The following is a 23,323-nucleotide window of genomic DNA, read 5'->3' on the forward strand; positions in this document are numbered from 1 at the left end:
GAAAGAAAAAAGGAAGGAAAGAAGGAAGGAAGGGGAAAAGAAAGGAAGGAAGGAAGAAAAAGAAGAAAGAAAGGAAGGAAGGAAGAAAAGAAAAAAGAAAGAAAGAAAGAATGAATGAATGAATGAATGAATGAATGAATGAATGAATGAAAGGAAGGAAGGAAGAAAAGAAAGAAAGGAAGAGCACAAGCCCCATCTTATTTATGGACAGAGTGATCTAAATAGTAAGAGACCCCAGTTTTAAATTCCAACTTCTGTCCTAATGCTCTGGGATGCTCTTCTTCCCCTAACTCTCTTCAAAAAAGCAGGAAGCCTTGCCTGTATCCTCCCCATGGATGCTGCCAGTATCTTTCCTATAAGATATAGTTTATGGTGGTGTCTTTCCCACCAGACTGCAAGCTCCTTGAGGGAAGGGAGCATTTTTTAAACCTAACTTTCCATTCCTAAGTGCTTAGCACAGGGCCAGGCAATGCTTGTTCATGGATTGACAAATATTCTGCACCACAGAGTGCACAGTCACTAACTTCAAGAACCACTCATCTCTCCCAGTAGGTAAAGCAGCTATTAAGAGGGGGGAGATGTGAGTCAGAAGTACCTGGGTCAGGCAGGGGTCCCTGGATAAAAGCTTCTGTTGGCAATTTTTCCAAACAGTAAAATATTGATTCTGGTTGCAAGGATGCAGACATGAAAAATACCACATTCTATGCCCTTTGTTTTTGAATGACAGCAGAGCCTTCATCAGGCCCAAGCATTAAATAGCTTATATTAAAGGGAGATATATAGATATGAATCCAAACAATGTTTGCTTTTGTCATTGTGTTTTAATTGTAATTTTGCAGCTTCAACAACAGAAGATCCATTAGGCCTTTCTCTTCAATCAATACACAATATATTATCAGTCTAGACGACTAGAAACCACTTGTATAAAATATCAGCAAGCTGCATTTTCATTATGTAAATGGAACTCTGCAGGAGAATTAATTGATTATTCAGTTACTATGGATCAGTCTCAGATGTCTTAGTGAGATAAGAGAGGGCCTTATCAAGTCTCCACAGTGACTATAACTTAAAAAGGATTGAGGGGGAAAAAAAGCAAATTTAGAACGCATTCTCCTTTCATTGGCAGCCTAGGCAAAATACATGAAATGTGGAGAGAAGAGAAATCTATTACCAGGTTTATTAGTGATGGGGCCTCCAGAGTTATTAAGCTGGCTCGATCGGCATAAACATACCCAGGCTGGTGCTCAGACACAATGGATAGGAACTGTACCACTCGACTATCACTCTCTCCAGACTCTCAGTGGTCCCAAGGAACAAAAAGCTAGATTGGAGATCATTATATCCTCATTATTTGGGTAATGCATGGACCCATTTTTTTGCCCAACTTGATGAGAGAAAGCTGAAGAAGAAAGGGTTAGTGGGATGCTGACCAAGGAGCAGAAGATGAGGAACCATAAGTGAAATTAGCTGTCTTCCTTTCTCAAGCAGTAAGGATATGCTGGTATTTTCCACTGCTCTCTTTTAGGATAAGACACAGGGTGATATGCTGGAAAATATACTAGATCTGGGGTTAGAATACTTGGATTTGAATTCTATGTGTTCCACCTACTACTAGTTCTCTGAGAGTCCTTATTAAGGATTTATTAGCTATTTGCTATACATACACATATGTATGTATATATATATAATATTATCATCTATAAAATATATATTATGTATCTAAAAATATAAAATAGATGTTTTATATATAAGGATATATTAGCTATTCATTCACTATATGGCTATTTATAAGCTATTTAAAGCTTACAAAGCACTTTACAAATAACATATCATTTTATCCTCATGACTACCTTGGAAGGTAGGTGATATGATTTTCCTCATTTTCCTGATGAGGAAACTAAGGAAGAGGAACTACATTACCTGCCCAAGGTCACACAAGTAGTCATTAAGAGTCTGAGACTGGATTTAAACTCAGATTTTCCTGACTTTTTTCTCTTTTTTCTTTCTCCCCCCCCCCATCCCCCGGCAACACGTTATTCTATATAAAAACAATCACGCATGCCCTGCAACTCTTTCCTGAGAGTCCTGCAAAATCAATCTCTCTTCCCTTACAGGGGGGAGGCAGAAAAAATAAAAGAGAGAAAAAAGACAGAAATGGTCTTTTTTTTTCTCTCTCTATCACCTTGCTGCTCATATAAACATAATAAGAACTATAACTGCAAAGGAAAACACAACTATAAATAAACTGTTGGAGAAATTTGAGGTCAAAGGTTGTGGTATTTCATGAATGGGAATATTAAAGAATGCATGTATTTCTCAGCACCTCATGGTTGCTTTATAAAAATAGAACATGTGCTATGCCTTCTGTCAAGAAAGCAAAACACTGAATCAATGAGTCAATGAGTTTTTATTAAGTGATCACAATATCTCCCTTCCCCTTCCCCATCCCCCAGCCAAAGATCTATAGGGGTGACAAACCTTTGAAGTTAGAGTTCAGTTTTTGGTTCTGTGATTTATATCTGTGTGATATTGGGCAACTCATTTTAACTTTTCTAGATCTTAATTGTTTTACCTGTAAAATAATACAGTTGGATTAAATCATTTCCAAGGTCTTTTCCAGTTCTAGTTCCATGATACCATGATCCACTGATAGATTGTAAAAAGTAGACCTAGTTTACAAACCTACTTTTAATACTTACTATGTGGCCAAAGGCAAGTTGATTAAACTCTGAAATTTGGTTTCCTTATTTTTTAAAAAAAATTTCATAATAATATCTGTTATAGAAAGCTCATTGGATATTTGGGATGATATAGGTAAAATGTTTTGCAAATTTTAATGTGCTTCATCTATCATCATCTATTTATATATTTGGCATTACCATTTTATTTCTTTATTTTTAACTGTTACCTTCTGTCTTAGACTTGTGAAATTAGAATCTATTATCCTAAAAACTACATTCCCCAGTAAAAACTATGATTCCCAGCAAAACTACGATTCCCAGAACCCCACTCACTTCCTGTCATGTGCTGATGTAGACAGAATATAAATTGGGTGGAGTTCCATGTCTAGCTCTCTTTTCCTTCCTGTTGGAGGCTTTGGTTGAGCAGGCATTTTAAGCAGGTAGAAAACTTAGTCATGTAGTTCTATTTTGTCAGATATTAAACTTTATGAAAATAATACTTGAAGTATTGGACATTACTTTAAATCCTACATAATCAGTATGCTTTGATAATAAGGCAGAAGAGTGGTAAGAGTAGGCAATGGGGATTAAGTGACTTGACCAGAGTCACACGGCTAGGAAGTGTCTGAGGCCAGATTTGAACCAAAAATCTCCAATATCTAGACCTGGCTCTCAATCCACTGAGTCACCCAGCTGCCCCCTGGCATTACCATTTTAGTTTGGATAAGAAAAGACATGTCTGAATTAAGGAAGTAGCAGAAAGGCTACATATGAAAGATATCCTAGATAGAAGCTTCATCATTTGACAACTGATCCAGTCTATAGGATGAACAATAAAGCTAGAATGTATTTCCAAAATTATGAGCCTGCAAACTGAGATGATGATTTTGCCATCAATAGAAAAAGCAAAGTTATGGGAAGGGGCACATCTAAGGTGACAGATGCTAAATTTGACACATAGAACTTTTGGAACTGGGTTTCCCATATACTACCCAAATGGAGATATCCAACAAGATATTTCATGTTTCCTTCTATTTTATCAGTCTTTTGACTTTGCTTTATTTGTTCTTGCTGTCTTGAAAGATCATTGGCTTCTACTTGCCCAATTCTGGTCTTTAGAGACTGGTTTTCTGCTATAATCTTTTGATTTTCCTTTTTGATTTGGTCTATCCTGTTTTCCAGCTATTTGATTTTGGTCTCCAATTTTCTTATCAATTCTTTTGATTTGGGGGCATCTTTCTCCAGTTGGGAGTTTCTGTCTTTTAACCTGTTAATTTCCTTTTGAGCTATTTCCCACTTCTCTTCCCAAATCTCTTCCATCTTTCTCATGATCTCAGATTTGAACTGTTCAAGAGCTTGTGACCAATTTTCGTTTTGGGGGGAAGGTTTGGATGTGATTACTTGTTTGTTCTCCTCTGCTGTTTGCTCTGTTGTCTGGATTTTTTCTGTGTAAAAGTTGTCGAGATCAGATCAAGAAAACAGGTCTAGAAGAGACAATTTGAGAATCATTGGTCTTCCTGAAAAAGCAGAAATCAATAGAAATTTGGACTCCATATTACAAGAAATTATTGACCAAAACTGCCCTGATGTTCTTCAACAAGAGGGTAAAATAGACATTGAAAGGAACCAATAGATCACCCTCTATACTAAACCCTGAAAAAACAACTCCCAGGAATATAATAGCCAAATTCCAGAGCTTCCAAGTAAAAGAAAAAATGTTACAATAAGCCAGAAAGAGACAATTCAGATATCAAGGAGCACCAATCAGGATCACACAGGATCTCTCAGCCTCCACACTACAAGACCACAAGGCTTGGAATATGATATTCAGAAAGGCAAGAGAACTGGGTCTACAACCAAGGATCACCTACCCATAAAAACTGACTATATACTTCCAGGGGAAAGCATGGGCATTTAACAAGATAGAAGATTTCCAAGTATTTGCACAGAAAAGACCAGGGCTAAATGGAAAGTTTGATATCCAACCACAAAAACCAAGAGAAACATGAAAAGGTAAATGAGAAACAGTGGTGAAAGAAAGAAAACTCTTATTTTTAAATTTGCCTCTTTAAGGGCCTCAATAAGATCAAATTATTTTTATTCCTATATGTAGAAACGTTATGTATAATTTTCAAAAACTATATTCACTATTATAGTAATTAGAAGTATTATTTATAGGGAGAGGTTGGAGTAGTAAATGGTCTAAGATGATATGAGGGAAAAAGAGGGGGTGAATAGTAGATGGCACTAAGAGAAACTTGAATGAATAATAAAAATAGGATATTCTATTATACACAAAGAGGAGATGAATACTATTATAATAAGGAGGGGAAGAGAGCATTAATAGGTAATATTTAAACCTTACTCTCAGTGGAATTAACCCTGAGAGGGAAGAGTAGCTAGATCCACTGGGTTATCAAATTCTATCTAACCTTACTGAGAAAGTCAGAAGGGATAAACCAAGGGGAGCAGGGAAGTGGGAAGGTCAAAAAAGGGAGGGGAGGAAAGGGGGGGTAGGGAATTAATTAGGCCTTAAAAATAAAAAGAGGGGAAGAATAACGGGGGTAGAAAGGGAATTAAATCAAGGGAAGGACAAGGGGGACTGGTTTAAAACAAACTCCTGGTTTAAAAGGAAATAGTGTAAGAAGAAGAGGTAGAACTAGGAGAGGATACCAAAATGTTGGGGAATACACAGCTGATAATTATAACTCTGAATGTGAATGGGGTGAACTCTCCCATAAAATGGAAGCAAATAGCAGAAACCAAAATCCTACCATATGTTGTCTACAAGAAACACTTATGACACGGGTGGACATACACAGGTTTAAGGTCATGGGCTAGAACAAAATCTCTTGGGCTTCAACTGAGAAAAAGAAGGTAGGAGTGGTTATCATGATTTCTGACAAAGCCAAAGTGAAAATAGATCTGATTAAAAGATACAGGGAAGGTAATTACATCCTGATAAAAGGCAGTATAGACAATGAGGAAATAACAGTACTCAATATGTATGCACCAAATTGCATAGCATCCAGATTCCTAAAGGAGAAACTGGCAGAGCTCAAGAAGGAAATAGATAGTAAAACTATACTAGTGGGAGATCTAAACATTTCTCTTTCAGATCTAGATAAATCAAACCAAAAAATAAATAAGAAAGAGATAAGAGAGGTAAATGAAATCGTAGAAAAATTAGATTTAATAGATATGTGGAGAAAAATAAATAGGGACAAAAAGGAATATACCTTATTTTCAGCTGCACATGGTCACATGGTACATTCACAAAGATAGACCATGTAATAGGGCATAGAAATATTGCAAACAAATGAAAAAGAGCAGAAATAATAAATGTAAGCTTATCAGATCATAATGCAATAAAAAGTTATTAGTAAGAATACATGGACAGGCAAATCAAAAACTAATTGGAAATTAAGTAATATGATTCTCCAAAACCAGTTAGTTAAAGAAGAAATCATGGAAACAATCAATAATTTCATTGAAGAGAATAACAATGATGAAACATCCTACCAAACTCTGTGGGATGCAGCTAAGGCAGTACTCAGGGGGAAATTTAAGTCCTTGAGTGTATATTTTAAAAAATTAGAGAGGGCAAAGATCAATGAACTGGGCATGCAAATAAAAAAATTAGAAAGGGAACTAATTAAAAACCCTCAGTTAGGGGCAGCTGGGTAGCTTAGTGGATTGAGAGTCAGGCCTAGAGACGGGAGGTCCTAGGTTCAAATCTGGCCTCAGACACTTCCCAGCTGTGTGACCCTGGGCAAGTCACTTGATCCCCATTGCCCACCCTTACCACTCTTCCACCTAGGAGCCAATATACAGAAGTTAAGGGTTTAAAAATGTAAGAAAAAAATTTAAAAAATCCCCAGTTAAAGACCAAATTAGAGATTATAAAAATTAAAAGAGAAATCAATAAAATTGAAAGTAAAAGAAGTATTGAATTAATAAATAAGACTAGAAGCTGGTACTTTGAAAAACAAACAAAATTGACAAAGTACTGGTCAATCTAATTAAAAAAGGAAAGAAAAAACTCATCAGTATCAAAGATGAAAAGGGAGACCTCACATCTAATGAAGAGGAAATCAAGGCAATCATTAAAAACTATTTTGCCCAATTATATGGCAATAAATATAGCAATCTAGGTGAGATGGATGAATATTTACAAAAATATTTATTGCCTAGATTAACAGAAGAAGAAATAGAATACTGAAATAATCCCATCTTAGAGAAAGAAATTGAACAAGCCATCAAAGAATTCCCTAAAAAAAATCCCCAGGACCAGATGGATTCACAAGTGAATTCTATCAATCATTCAAAGAACTACTAATTCAAATATGATACAAACTACTTGACATAACAAGCAAAGAAGGAGTTCTACCAATCTCCTTTTATGATACAAATATGGTACTGATCCCAAAGCCAGGTAGATCAAAAACAGAGAAAGGAAACTATAGAGAAATCTCCTTAATGAACATACATGCAAAAATCTTAAACAGAATACGAGCAAAAAGACTCCAGCAAGTGATCAAGATGGTCATTCATTATGATCAGGTGGGATTTATACCAGGAATGCAAGGATGGTTCAACATAAGGAAAACCATTCACATAATTGACCATATCAACAAGCAAACCAACAAAAACCACATAATTATCTCAATAGATGCTGAAAAAGCCTTTGACAAAATACAACATCCATTCCTATTGAAAACACTAGAAAGTGGAATAGAAATTATTTCCTAAAAATAATGAACAGTATATAACTAAAACCATCAACAAGCATCATATGCAATGGGGATAAATTAGAAGCCTTCCCAATAAGATCAGACATGAAACAAGGATTCCCATTATCAACTCTATTATTTAACATTGTACTAGAAACACTAGCAGTAGCAATTAGAGAAGAAAAAGAAATTGAAAGTATTAAAATAGGCAATGAGGAGACTAAGCTATCACTCTCTACAGATGATATTATGGTCTACTTAAAAAATCCTAGAGAATCAACTAAGAAGCTTGTAGAAATAATCAACAACTTTAGCAAAGTTGCAGGATACAAAATAAATGAACATAAAACATCAGCATTTCTATATATTTTCAACACATCACAACAGCAAGAGGTAGAAAGAGAAATACCACTTAAATTCACTTTAGACAATACAAAATACTTAGGAATCTATCTACCAAAACAAACACAGGAATTATATAAACACAACTACAAAATACGTTCAAAACAATTAAAACTAGATCTCAACGACTGGAAAAATATTGGCTACTCATGGGTAGGACAAGCTAACATAATAAAAATGGCCATTCTACCCAAATTAATTTACCTATTTAGTATCATACCTATCAAACTACCAAAAAACCTTTTTGCCAAATTAGAAAAAACTATAACAAAGTTCATTAGGAAGAACAAAAGATCAAGAATATCAAGGGAAATAATGAAAAAAAACTGTAAAGGAAAGTGGCCTAGCAGTACCAGATATTAAACTATATTCTAAAGCAATGGTCATCAAAACAATATGGTACTGGCTAAGAGAAAGAGGTGAGGAACAGTGGAATAGACTTGGGGTAAGTGATGTCAGCAAGACAATATATGATAAACCCAAAGAGCCCAATTTTGGGGACAAAAATCCACTATTTGACAAAAACTGCTGGGAAATTTGGAAAACAATATGGGAAAGATTAGGTTTAGATCAACATCTCACACCCTACACCAAGATAAATTCATAATGGGTGAATGACCTGAATATAAAGAAGGTAACTATAAGTAAATTAAGTCAACACAGAATAGTACTTGTCAATCAATGGGAAAGGGAAAATTTAAAAACCAAGCAAGAGTTAGAAAAAATTACAAAATGTAAAATAAATAACTTTGATTACATTAAATTAAAAAGGTTTTGTACAAACAAAAACAATGCAACCAAAATCAGAAGGGAAACAACAAACTGGGAAAAATCTTTACAACAAAAAATTCTGACAGAGGTCTAATTACTCAAATATTCAAGGAGCTAAATCAATTGCCTAAAAAAATCAAGCCATTCCTCAATTGATAAATGGGCAAGGGACATGAATAGGCAATTTTCAGATAAGGAAACCAAAACTATCAATAAGCACATGAGAAAGTGTTCTAAATCTCTAATTAGAGAAATGGAAATCAAAACAACTCTGAGGTACCTTCTCACACCTAGCAGATTGGCTAAAATGACAGCAGGGGAGAGTAATGAATATTAGAGGGGATGTGCCAAAATTGGGACATTAATGCATTGCTGTTGGAGTTGTGAACTGATCCAACCATTCTGGATGGCAATTTGGAACTATGCCCAAAGAGCGATAAAAGAATGCCTGCCCTTTGATCTAGCCTTAACATTGCTGGGTTTGTACCCCAAAGAGATCATAGATAGAAAGACTTGTACAAAAATATTTATAGCTGAGCTCTTTGTGGTGGCAAAAACCTGGAAAGTGAGGGTATGCCCTTTAATTGGGGAATGGCTGAACAATTTGTGGTATATGCTGGTGATGGAATACTATTGTGCTCAAAGGAATAATAAACTGGAGGAATCCCATGTGAACTGGAAAGACCTCCAGGAATTGATGCAGAGTGAAAGGAGCAGAGCCAGAAGAACATTGTACACAGAGACTGATACATTGTGGTAAAATCTAATGTAATGGATTTCTGTACTAGCAGCATTGCAGTGACCCAGGACAATTCTGAGGGTTTTATGGAAAAGAATGTTATCCACATTCAGAGGAAGAACTACAGGAGTAGAAACACCGAAGGAAAACAACTGCTTGAACACGTGGGTTGATTCGGACATGATTGGGGTTGTAGATTCGAAACAACCACACCAATGCAACTACCAACAATTTGGAAATAGGCCTTGATCAAGGACACATGACAAAACCAGTGGAAATATGCATAGGCTATGGGGTGGTGGGGGGTTGGAAAATTTTTCTAAAAAAATAAAATATTTAAATAAAAAAGGAAATTTGGAAGAGAGGGTGGTTTAGGAGGAAAGATAATGACTTGGATATTAGACTTGATGCCTTTAAGATATCTCTAGGACATGTGAAGTTGGGGTTAACTCTCCCCTCACCTACTTTTAAATTTAATCACCAGAAATGTATACACCCTACTTAATCCATAAGTGGGGAGTGTCTTCCTGCACTTTTGGGGACCAATAGCAGTTTATAACTTTATGTGGGGCTACCCAGGGGGTAATCAGTCATTTCTGAATCGTCACCCACTTTAGCACATGGGTTGTGGACCTCCCCCACTTATGCCTTATGCGTTAAGTAGGGTGTATACATTTCTGGTGATTAAATTTAAAAGTAGGTGAGGAGAGAGTTAATTCCATCTTCACAGACATGAAGTCTGAAATGTTTTGTAGACAATTGGTGATCTGGATTGAAGCTTAGGGAACAGACTAGGGTTGTGATTCATCTTCAGAGAGATAATAGTTAAATCTAAAGGAGATGTTGCAGAGACTAAGAGATAGAGTAGAAGAAGAGGAGGACATGTCCTTGAACTGTGAAAGATATTGGAGATGTGCTAATAAACATTTAACAACTAGATGTCCAAAACAATCTATATCCATATTGGATTGATAAGGATATGGACAAAACACTTTTGAGTTTTACATTACTGTTTTTCCACTAATTTTCTAAAGTTTAGACAACAAGTAAACACAAATAAATGAATGAATGAATAAGCAATTAAATAAAATAAAAATAAACCAAACCCTTATTGGTAGCATTTATTGATTTCTGAGGGAGTAAATCTTTGTAATGGCAATATAACAGTTAGTTCTCCAGAGATCATACAAGCTAGCTCCAATCATACAACTAAGGAATAGCCATAGATGAAGGGTGAGCCATGATATGTATTTTAAGCCAGCAAAGAATATTGAGAAGTGGTCATACAGGCAGGGGAAATAGAAAAATGTCTGAAAACTCCAAGAGGAGAGAGTATCCATTAGGAACAGGTAATCAACAGTGTTAAATGGAGCAGATTTGTTGAGATATATGATTACTGAGAAAATGCCATTAGATCTGGCATTTAAAATATCATTGGTAACTTTATAGAGAGCAGCTTCAGTTGAGTGATGAGTCCAGAAACTGGACTGTAAGGTCTTGAGTAAGAAGTAAAGAAGTGGTGGCAGTGAATGTCAATAGTTTTATTAAAGGAATTTGACTTAAGAAGGGAAGAAAGCTATAGGATGAAAACTTGAGGGGACCGTAGGGTCTAGAGGAGATGATTTATTTTTAATTAATGAGGTATATTTGGGAATTTTGAATTCAGTAGAAGAGGAACTAGTTCCCAAAGAAAGATTGAAGTTGAGAGAGGAGGTGATTAAAGTTACAACCAGCTGGAAAAGATGGGAAAAGATAGAATGGAGTACAAATATAAAGGGTTTAGTGAGAAGATAAAATCAATTGAAAATATGAAAGGTTTTTGGTAAGAAGGGCCACTTCCTTGTAAAAACTAAATAAAAGAGAAAGTAGATGATATCAGGGGATTTTAAGATGAAAAGAATGGGAGAAGAATGAAATTGTGTTCATGCTGGGTCCTAGTGCCCTTGACATATAGGAAGTCTGAGGAGCTGTGAAGGAAAATCCTAATAGATGTTACAAATGAATATCATAGTTCTGAACCCAAACTATCAGAGCATGAAGGAAGGATGCAAATGTATCCAGAGTTTGGAAATGATTGAAAACAGCAAGTAGATATGAACACACACACACACACACACAAATACATACATATGTATACATGAAGGAGTTCAAATCACAAGTCTTCCATGTAAAACAATAGCATTAGATGGCATGCTCTCTGAGGTTCCTTGAAGCTCTAGAATTCAGTGGTGTCATGATCTATGTAGGAGATTATATATGAATGTCAGAATATTGCTGAGTAAATATTTATTGAATTGGATATAACATACCAATGTTTGGAGCAGTTTAGGCAGCACATTGGATAGAGTACTAAGCCTAAAGTCATGAAGACCTGAATTCAAATTCAGTGTCAGACAATTCTTAACTATGAGACCCTGGACAAGTCACTTTGTCCTATTTGCCTCAGTTTCTTCATCTGTAAAATGATTTGGAGAAGGAAAAGGCAAACCACTCCAGCATTTCTGCCAAGAAAACCTCAACTGGAGTCACGAAGTCAGACACGACTGAACAAAAACAACAAATACAGATGTTTGCAAAAACAAAATTATACGAGTAATTAGGACCAATTGGTTTTACCTTTCTTTTCCATTGTAGGCTTTCACATTTTGTGAACTCTAAGAAATAAACCACATGCTTTCTGAGTTCCATCTCTATTTTTCAATGCCTTGGCTATTGCCACTGTTAACAAAACAGAGAAGCTCTTGACTGAAGAGCTTAATTTCTTTGAGTTCCTGAAGGTAAAAAATAATGATGCAGAAACAATCTAAGGAAGTAGAGGGGGTGGTATATAGAAATGTTAACTCAAGCTATAGACTTAGGCAACAGACTGTATGTCATCGTAAGTGACATCTTTTTGGACCAATTGAGACAATCCTTTGCCCTCATGAAATTGGCTGAGGCAGTCAGTTTGATTGATCCGCTACAGTCAGAAGGCTTACTGGAAGAAACAAGCACATGCCTTCATTGTAGTGCTCGTGAAATGCAGCATGATAGAAAGCCCTGGAGCTTCAAATGGTCTAGAGCAGGGCCATACAATACATTGGCCACTTATCACCCACAGTGAAAGGATGCATCCAGTCACACTCCACTGAACAGCAGAAGATGATGAGGAATGGGAGAGGTGCTCCAGGACTGAGGATAGAAAAATACCATCTGAATTTTCAAAAAGAGAAGAAGGTAGATATTTCAAACTATAAGTCAGTGACCTTGACTTTGACTCCTAATAGGCTTCAAAAAGAAATTATTAAAGGAAGCAGTGATCACTATAACTCAGTATTGGTTCATTACAAATGAGTCAATCCAGCCTTCACACGTTGTTCTTGGTTCAATTCAAATTAAGAAGCTTTCATTAAGTACCATTAGGTGACAACCAATAGGTGCTGAAGTTAGAGAGACAAAATAGAAGTGGTTCCTTCCATTGGAGGAACTTATATTAGGAGCTTATGTTCTTTTGTCAATGGTTCTGCCCTCTGAGACCAAGCAGAACAAGGATAATTTACATTCTGCATGACAACCTCTAAAATACTTGAAAACAAATGTCTTGACTCTCTATTTCTTTTCTTCTCCAGATTCAGTAGCCCCATTTCCTTTAATAAATCTCCCTACAGTGCTGTCTCCAGTCTGTTTTGCCATTGTATTCTGGTCGCCTTCTGAATGCACTTCATTTTGTGTCTAGGACTTTCCTAAAATATGGTGCCTAGAGCTGAACACAATACTCCGAATTCACTCTTATCAATCTTTAGTCTTATAGAAAATCTCTTATTCTCTGTGATTTCTGACAGATCATCAGTATTGTCTGCCCAGTGATATAATTCTTGTTTTCAGTCCCTTCCCCATGCTCCTAAGACTGGGAGAAGATTAGTCAGCACCATTAACCTACTCCATCATTGCCTACTATCCTTCCATTCTATAGGCCCACCCTGGGATAAAGCAAAGACAACATTATAATGGTGCAGGTAGGCAGTTCAGTGGGTAGAGAGCCAGGCCTTGGGATGGGAGGTCCTGGGTTTAAATCTGCCTTCAGACCCTTCCTAGATGTGTGACCCTGTGAAACCTCCATTTCCTAGCCTTTTCCACTCTTCTCCTTTATAAATAATAGGTAGTATTCATTTTAAGTCAGAGGATAAGGGTTTTAAATAACTTTAAAAAATTATCATGGAGATGCTTTAAAACAGTATCATATGTAGATCAGTTAAAGGAACTTGGAGTGCCGGAAGAAGAGGCAACTTGTGGGGTAAATGGTTGTTGCATTCAAACATTGAAAAGAAAGAATTTTTTGTTTTGTTTAGTTTTTTTTGTCCCCAGAGGACAGACCTACGACCAAAAGATGACAGTTATAAAGGATGAGATTTCCATTAATAATAAAGGAACTTCCTAATAAAGAGAACTCCATAAAAATGGAATAGACTATCTAAAAGATACTGACTTCCCCATCACTAAAGGTCTTTAAGGAGTTAATTGAAGATATTAGGGAGACGAATTAATTTTTCAGAGAGTGGTTAGACTAGGTGACTTCTGTGTTAATTTCCAAGCACAAGGCTCCATGATCTAAATTCTCTAAGTTCTGGACCTATTTCATATATTTATTTCTAGACCAAAAATTCTAAGATGGTGAAAGTCCTCCCCAGTTGAGCTCCAATCTCTCTTTCCAACTTTGCTTCATATTATAGTCCTTCAGAAACTTTACTTTCTACCTAAAATGGACAACATTCCATCACCTCTCCTTGTTCATAGTCCAGAATGCTCTCTTTTATCTACCCAAGGTCAAATATTAAAGGGCCTCCCTTCTTCTAGAACCTAACTATAAAGTCATTTTCTTCATTGTTTTTTTAACCCTTGCCTTATGCCTTAAAATCAATACTATGTATTGGTTCCAAGGTAGAAGAGTGGTAAGGGTTAGGCAATGGAGATTAAGGGACTTGCCCAGAGTCACACAGTTAGGAAATGTCTGAAGTCAGATTTGAACCTAGGACCTCCCATCTCTAGTCCTGGCTCTCAATCCACTGCTACTCCTAATAAAGGCTTTTAGCACTTTGCTTCCTTCCTGCATTGTCCTATGAAGTACACATTTTTGCCAGGTGAAAATAATTTCCTCCTCTTCAAATTTCCCATTACTTATTGGCAAAGCTTGTGCCATAATTATATATGTATTTCTGGACCTAAAAATAGGTATTCTAAAATATTTTTGGAATGAATAAAATAATAAAGTTCTCCTAGATAGTAAGATTGGGGAGCATTATTGTTTTTTCCCCAGATTAGATGTTGATACAATTTTCAGTAATCATTTTCTGATGTTTTTCAATCCATGTTCTCTTTCTCCTAGCCCTCTTCCCTCTCCAAGATGGCAGATAAAGGTTATATATCTGTTATTTATAAAATACCTGTTTCCATGTTCACCTTGTTGAAGACATATCATTCATACTAAAGAAAAATTAATGGAGGAATGAAGTGAAGGAATGGCATGCTTCAATGTACTTTCAGACCCTCTAAGTTCCTTCTTTAGTGGTGGATAATCTTTTCTCATCATGAAACCCTTGGAATTTTCCTGAATCTTTGCATTTCTATAGCAGTTAAGTCATTGATCATGGTTCAGTATTGATGTTACACATACAACATTCTCCTGGTTCTGCTCACTTCACTTTGCATCACTCCATTTATCTTTCCAGCTTTTTTCTGGTTATCTCATTTGTTCTTTCTTATATTAGCATTCCATTACAGTCACATAGCACATTTGTTTAGCCATTTCCCAACCATTGGACATTCTTTAAGTTTCCAGGGCTTTGCTACCACAAAAAGTGCTACCAAAAATATTTTTGTACCACTAGGTCCTTTTTCTGTATCTCTGATCTCTTTGTGTACAGATCTAGTTGTAGTATTTCTGGATCAAAGGGTGTGCACAGTTTTATGGCCCTTTGGGCATGGTTCCAAATTGCTTTCCAGAATGGTTATATCAGTTCACAGGTCTACCAGAAGAGTATTAGTGTCCCAATTTTTCTATATCACCTCCAACATTTTTCCTTTTTTTTTTTTTGTCATATTAGCCAGTCTGATAGGGGTGAGGTGGAACATCAGAATTGTTTTAATTTATATTTATTTAATTAGTAGTGATTTGGAACATTTTTTCTTATAATTATAGTTTTAATTTCTTCATCTGAAAATTGCATGCTTCATATCTTTTGATTATTTGTCAGTTGGGGAATGCTTTGTGTTCTTATAAATTTGACTCGGTTCCATGACTCCATTCCAATAATGAAGTCTTTGTGGTTAGATTACTATTGATCAGTGGGATCAATTAGAAACACCTAAAGACTTGACCTTAAGAGCCTTTTGGAGATCACCTTATCTATTGGCATCATCATCTTCCAAATCCCCATTCATATGTAGATGGAGAAATGAAGACTCAGAAAGTTTAACTGATCTGTCCCAGGTCATAGTCACACAAGTAGAGAGGCCAAAGCTACTTTGACTATAACTTGGTTCTTCTTACCTCATGTTGGGTTCTCTTCCAAAGAATACTTGGAGTCAGATGCAGATCAAAGAATACTATCTTTTATGCCAGTTTATGTTTTTATTTTGGGTTTTGGTTTTGCATAAGAGTGCTCTTACTACAATGACCAATATGGAAATATATTTTACATGATAATACATGTATGACCCAGATCAAATTGCTCACCATCTCCAAGTGGGAGGAGGGAAGAGACAGTTTTTGGATCTTATAATTTTGAAAAAGTATGTTGAAAATTATTATTATATGTAAATGGGGAAATAAAATATCTTTAAATCAATTAAAAAAAGAGGGATTCTTTTCTATTGGATTACAGCACCCCTCTAGAATGGGAAGAGAAGATACAATGGAAAGAATGTGGTCTAGTGTTATGTCTCTAATTTCAGAGTAGTATAGGGGAAGTTCACAAGCTTCAGTACTTTCATTCAAGGAAGAGTCTCTCCAAGAATGCTATGAAAATTCCACCTTGAATGATATCAAGACTCAACTAGACTAAACAAAGGGATTCCATGATGCTATATCCTACCCCCTACAAAAGGTACAGAGGCAGCTAGACTGTTCAGTGGATAGAGCATTGAGCCTGGAGTTAAGAAGACTTTAAGTTTAAATCTGGCTTCACTAACTCACTACCTCACTGTGTGACTCTGGTCAAGCCACTTAATCTCTGTTTACCTTAATCACTTGGAGAAGGAAATGGCAATTCATTCCAGTATCTTTTCCAAAAAACAAACAAATAAACAAACAAAAAACTTGATACAGGATCACAAAGAATAGGACATGACTAAACAACTGAACAACAAAAGGGACAAGGACAATAAAAACATAAATGGAATAATAGAATTCAGTGCCCTAAGAGGTCATTACAGACATTCAGTCAGAGAGAGAATGTTGACTTATCAAATTTATTTTAGAAAACATCACTTTCTGAGTAGGAAGTTGAGCCAGAAGATCCTGTAACACCATAGATTTAGAGCTGAAAGGAACTTTAGAAATCCTCTAATTTAATTGCCGCATTCTATAAAAGAGCTCTAACCCAAAAAAAGTCAAGTGAATTTCCCAAGGTCACATTGGTATTATCAGAACTGGGATTTGAACCCATGTCCTACTTCTTACAATCTTATAATATATTACCTTTTCCCTGTACTACATTGTTTAAAAGTAAAAAAAATTGCTTCACATGGTGGTGATGCTATTGGATGCAGTGGAACCAAATGCATTGTGTTGAAGTCCTACAAAAATGTAATGGCCCATCACATGAGGTAGTCCATCACAAGAGGTGAGTGGATAAATACTCATTGAGTATATTTCAAAAAGGATAAATATTTAAGATGTGGACTGGACCAAAGGCCCTTTTGAATTCAAAGATTCTATGATGCTGGTGACCAAATTCTCTCCCACTCGTCTAGGCAGCTTCATGAATAATAGGAATAGTCTTCCTGTTTCCCATAGAGTTGAGACAATTGGTCCTGGTGAATTCTGTTCAAATTCCAAAGGTCTATTGTTTTTTTAATAAAATCATGGAGAACATCCACTTTAAACCCACCCTTTTACTTTTTAGATGAGGAAACTGAGGCAAAGAGGGTTAAACATTTTGGCCAACTTCACCAGCTAGACAAATGACAGTGACCTAGGTCTACCGCTCCAAAATCAATATTCCAGGCCTTTGCATTGCTGGAGAACTTTGAGTGTTCACATTTGTAATCCTACCAAGCTGTGGTTAGGTCAGGGCTTTTATCCTAATTTTACCAAGGAGCAAAATGAAGCACAGTGAGTATTCCCAAGTCCATGAAGAGTGTCTGTGACAACAGTTCCAAATGATACTCAGATGACCTGAACTTCCCTTCCAGTCTAAAACAGAACTGAAAATCTTTTGCTTTCTGAGGGCATCCACCTACCTTCATGAACTCTCTGTTCAAGTTAATAAATATTCCATGGAAATTAGTATCCATTCCCAAACCATTAAAAAACAAGCCCAATTCTCATTTGCATTGTGTTTCTTTCCATGATTGCTTAGAGAATTAAGGTGCTTGAAGAGCCCTGTATGCTAAGTGGTTGCCATCTTCCATTTCTCCTCTACAACAGGATTGTGCTGTAATGAAGACTATGAAAAAGCATTTTAGAAAATAGCCTCTGATATGAAATGGCAATCAATATGCATGGTTTGAACGATCAAGTTAGAGAGATGTGTAGGAGAGTCCCCAAATATGTTGGGCCTTTTTAAACACATGCTTTCTGCTTGCAGCCAACAAATAGCTCCTATATATTACATAAGACTAAATTAATACCTACACGAAGACAGTTTATTGTGGATGATGGATCACGGGATTGTTGCTCATACATCCAGAGCAGGGCCCTGGAAATCACATCATCATTGCATTCCCAGGGAAAGAAATGATTGCTATATCCAGACATGTTTATCACGGACAGGCTGAATGGGTCCCCTCTCCTTAGCTGATGGACCATCACCCGACATCCTACATCACGAGTGCCTCGGAAACCAGAAACCAGAAGGGGAACTCGCAGGATGATTGGCTGGCTGGCTTAAAGTTGTGTTGTGGCAGAAACCTTTAGTGGCACAAGAAACGGTTAGGTAAAATCCACAGGCTATGAATGCCGGATTTTTTTATTTTTGTTCCCAAAAGACAGATTCACAGTTTTCTTCCAACCATAGGTCAGAGGAGTGACATCTCTTTGGCTTTGAAGAATACTAGAAGGGACAGGCTACAACAGGGCTCAACTGCATCCTGATCACAGCTGAAGTTTTGATGGATTAAAACACAAACCCACCCAAAAGGACCTGGCTAGCTTCAGTCCAATTGAATGAAGTGTAGGATGGAGTCCAGTTTGGAGAGATGGCCCTTTGGCTTGCCTCCCTGACAAACAGCCTGGACGCATCGGTAGGGACGCCAAGCACGTATGAAGTGACAATGACACAGCTCTGATCAGGGGGTGGCTAGATGATGGAATGCCATTACCATAAGTGCCTGAGTCGTTGATGTGAATTTGTATGTCATTTTGCATACCATTTGCATGTTATTTGGTGCAGTCTCGCCAATAAATACAAACAATTTATCAACCTGCACAACCTGCCTTGACCCCTAGAAGTACACAGAGAGGAAAATAAACTAAACCAGCTGTGTCTTACCATTTGTTAGCATAAAAAATGCGTGGACCTATCTGACTAGCTGAGCAGGAAAGTAGGCTATTTGCAAGGTTGTCAGCTATACTGTAAGGTTTTGTATACGAGGGCTATTCCTTGTACCCCTCTGTGCCCCCAGAGGCTAGAGAAGTGCCTTGCAAATGGCAGGCTCAAAAAAGAAAAAAAAAACTTACCTGTCATGATAGTGAAGATCTTGGATGCAGCTAGACCTATATAAGGGAACATGGCAGAACTCAGGGGGGCCAAGAAACCAGTTAAAGTCCCACTAAAATGGAATGGTTCATCATGAGAGGCAACCTATCACAGGAGATGTTGACTCAAAGGCTGGATAAGTATGTATTGAGTGTGTTGTAAAGAGTATTAGTGCTTTTGGTACAGATTAGGTTACATGACTGCTAAGACTCCTCAGAGCTTTGGACTCTATGATGGTGGTGACCAAATTCACCCCAATGGTCTAAATAGCTTCATGATTGGAAGGAACCATATTCTCCCTTTCTCCCATGGAGTAAAGCTACATGTGAAGCATACTCAATGGCTCTTGGTTGCATATGATTTAGTTTGAGACTCAAATATCATGTTATTTTTTAAAATTTTTATTTAATGAATTAATTTAGAATATTTTCCCATGGTTACATGATTCATGTTCTTTCTCTCCCCTCCTCCCATCCCCCTCCTGTAGCCGACACACAATTCCACTGGGTTTTACACATGTCATTGATCAAGGTCTATTTCCATATTATTGATATTTACACTAGGGTGATCATTTAGAGTCTACATCCCCAATCCTATCCCAATCAAACCATGTGAACAAGCAAATGTTTTTCTTCTGCATTTCTGCTCCCACAGTTCTTTCTGTGGATATGAATAGCATTCTTTCTCATAAGTCCCTCAAAATTGTCCTGGATTAATGCATTGCTGCTAGTAGAGAAGTCTATTATATTCATCAAATATCATGTTAAATGAAATATTCTGGGTTTCACCCCTTTTCCCCTGTAATATTAACAATAATTGAACATTTCTATGTTACACATTTGACATCAAATGATCTCTCTTAGATCTCATAGTGAACCTCTGAGACATGTAGTCTAAGAATCATAATATTCATTTCACAGATGAAAAATCCAAGGTTCAGAGTGATATCACTTGCCACCGTTCAGATAAAGAGTAACTAACAGCCCACTTCTCACCCTCAGACCTTCTGATTTTAACTTCAGAATTCTATCTGCTATACTATGTTTTCAGTTGTTTCCCTTGTGCCTGACTCTTTGTGACTCCATTTGGGGTTTCTTGGCTTAGAAACTAGAGTAGCTTGCCATTTTCTTCTTCAGATCATTTTATAGATGAGGAAACTGAGGCAAACAGAGTTCAATGAATCGCTCAGGGACACATAGCTGGTAAATTGTCTGAGTCTGGATTTGAACTTATGATGTGTCATTCTGACTTCAGGCCTGGTACTCTATCTACTGTGTGACTTAGGTGCCCACTACACCAGATTACCAGCCTATAAGATGACTGAGTTGGGCTAAATGATCTCTAAAACCCCTTCTACCTCTAGACTTCTAATTTTTAGTTCCTCTGATGCTATGTTTTCTCCCCCTACTAATAATTCAGCTGGAAAATACATCCAGCTGGATTCCACCTAGGTACATCTACTTTTTTATTTTTTATTATTTATTTTTTTATTTAAACCCTTACCTTCCATCTTAAAATCAATATTCTGTATTGGTTCCAAGGCAGGAGAGTGGTAAGGGCTAGACAATAGGGGTCAAGTGACTTTCCCAGGGTCACACAGCTAGGAAGTGTCTGAGACCAGATTTGAACCTAGGACCTCCCATCTCTAGGCCTGGCTCTTAATCCACTGAGCTACCCACCTGCCCCCCCCCATACATCCACTTTTAAATGTGGTGGAAAGAATATTGATTTGGAGTCAGAGGAAATAGACTCAGATCCTTACTCTACTACTTAATACCTTTGTACTTTCCAGTAAGTCACTAAATCTCTCTGGGCATCATTCTTATTTATAAAATGAGCCATTGTATTAATGTCCCATCCATCTCTAAATCCCTGATCTTCTGATCCTAAATGTAGCAAAATGGGCACGTCCCAAGAAGTAGAACCCAGCTCTGATCCAATATGGACTTGTTCAAGGCTAGAGCTTCCAAGTAGATAACTATAAAATGAATACTCAGAGACCTCATGATATGCATGAGAAATGGGACCTTCAAAGTCTTGGGACAGTAGATTAGCAAGATGGCACTGACCAACACAGATTTAAGTATATGCTTTAGGCTTCCCAAAAAATGAGTTTGTGCTAGCAAAATTCATTGCCATCTTTCTTCATCTGGCTGGCTCTGAAAGTTGGCTTCATTTAAAAAATAGTTCCAGGGAGGGAGGGAAAAATGTAATGTATTCTTAAAATGTTTATATGTCAGCAAAATCTTGAAAACCATTCAATAGATTAATCCTCCAGCTGACTTAAAAAGGATGGATTTCCAGCTATAACTGAGATTGGGAAAAATTGATTTCCATGTTCCTTGTGACTGAATAAGATAAAAGCCATTGCACTGGTACAATTTGCCCAACATGGAATCCAGACTCCTGCAGTGTTGGCGAATGATCAGTCACTTTACTGGTCCTGACCCTTCTGGGGGATCTGTTGGAAATGAGACCGAGAGAGCAATGTCTAGACATCAAGATTGATTTAGAGAAAGTTGATTTATTTTATTCGATAATTGGTAGATTTCATTAAAATGTGGGTTCTATTTTCCTCTTTCCCTCTCTTCTTGCTTTTCTCTTACTTTCCAACTTTTCCAACTCACACTCTCCTCTTTCTGTTTTTTTACTAGCTGTCTCTTCCTCCCCACATTTCTATTCATATAAGAAGACTTCTATAAATGATGATATAAAATCGACAGCCAAGACCAAGTGCTCTGCTGTTAACTCCCTAAATGGCCATGAATGTAGAGAGGCAGTGTGATATAGTGGCATAATCCCTGGACAAGAAGTGAGAGGACACAGGATTTATCAATTAGCAAGTATTTATTAATCACCTACTTGTCCTGTGTACTGTTTGAGGCAATATAGGTACAAATACAAATAATTAAATAATCTTTAATTCTAAGGAACTTACATTCTCATGGATAAGATAACACGTACATATGTAAATATGCATGTAGAAAAAAATATAAAGTGAATAACTACAGCTGAAAGGAAAGGATTTAAGTTCAAGGGAGTTTGTGAAAGAGTTACCAGCAGCTGAGGGCAACAGGAAAGGCTTCGTGGAGAAAATGATGGAAAGGAAGAAAAGGGCTCTATGAAGCTGAGTTGGGGAGAAAGTACATTCCAGGCATATGGAATTGCCATTGCAAAGGTTGGGATGCAAAAGATGTAGGGTCATGTGTGATGAACAGAGATAAGACCAATTTAACAGGATCAAAAAGTTGGAGTGAGAATAGAAATAAAGGGAGGCAAAAGGAGAATAATAGACAATCAAGTTGTGGAAAGATAGGTTGAGGACATGTCATGTAAGGCTTAAAGAATTAAAATCCAGGGCAATTAGTTGTCCACTGGATAGAATGTTAGGCCTATAGTCAGGAAGGTTCATCTTCACAGGTTCAAATCTGGCCTCAGACAATTACCAGCTATATGACCCTAGGCAAGTCACTTAACCCTGTTTACCTCTGTTCCTTAACTGTAAAATGAATTGGAGAAGGAAATGCCAAACCACTCCAGTATCTCTGCCAAGAAAACTCCAAATGGGATCACATAGTGATGGACATCACTGAAACAATTGAACAACAACATCTCTGGAATAAAAGCACTTTACTATGTTCTTATTTTTTTTCAGTAATTTTCAGTTATATTCAACTCTTTGTTACCCATTTGGTTCACAAACCAGTTCCTAAAAGAAAATGAGTATTATTAATAACCATATAAAATGCTCCAAATCACTAATAACAAGAAAAAGGAATATTAAAACAATCTTCAGTTCCACCTCACATCTATCATTTTGACAAAGATGACAAATAAGGAAAATAGCAATTACTGAAGGAGCTATGGGAGGACAGGTATGCTAATCACTAATGCATTCTTATTGGAGCTATGAATTTATCTAAATATTTGAAAGTATATAAAAAGACCATTAAAACTTGACTACCCCTTGACCCAGCAATACTGCTTCTAGGCATAAATATCTCAGACACAAAAAAGGGAACCATATATACGAATGGTATAAAGTACCAAAGACCAAATTTAAAATATATATATATATATATATATATATATATATATATA

The sequence above is a fragment of the Gracilinanus agilis genome, chromosome 4, assembly GCF_016433145.1.
Source record: "Gracilinanus agilis isolate LMUSP501 chromosome 4, AgileGrace, whole genome shotgun sequence".
Lineage (NCBI taxonomy): Eukaryota > Metazoa > Chordata > Mammalia > Didelphimorphia > Didelphidae > Gracilinanus > Gracilinanus agilis.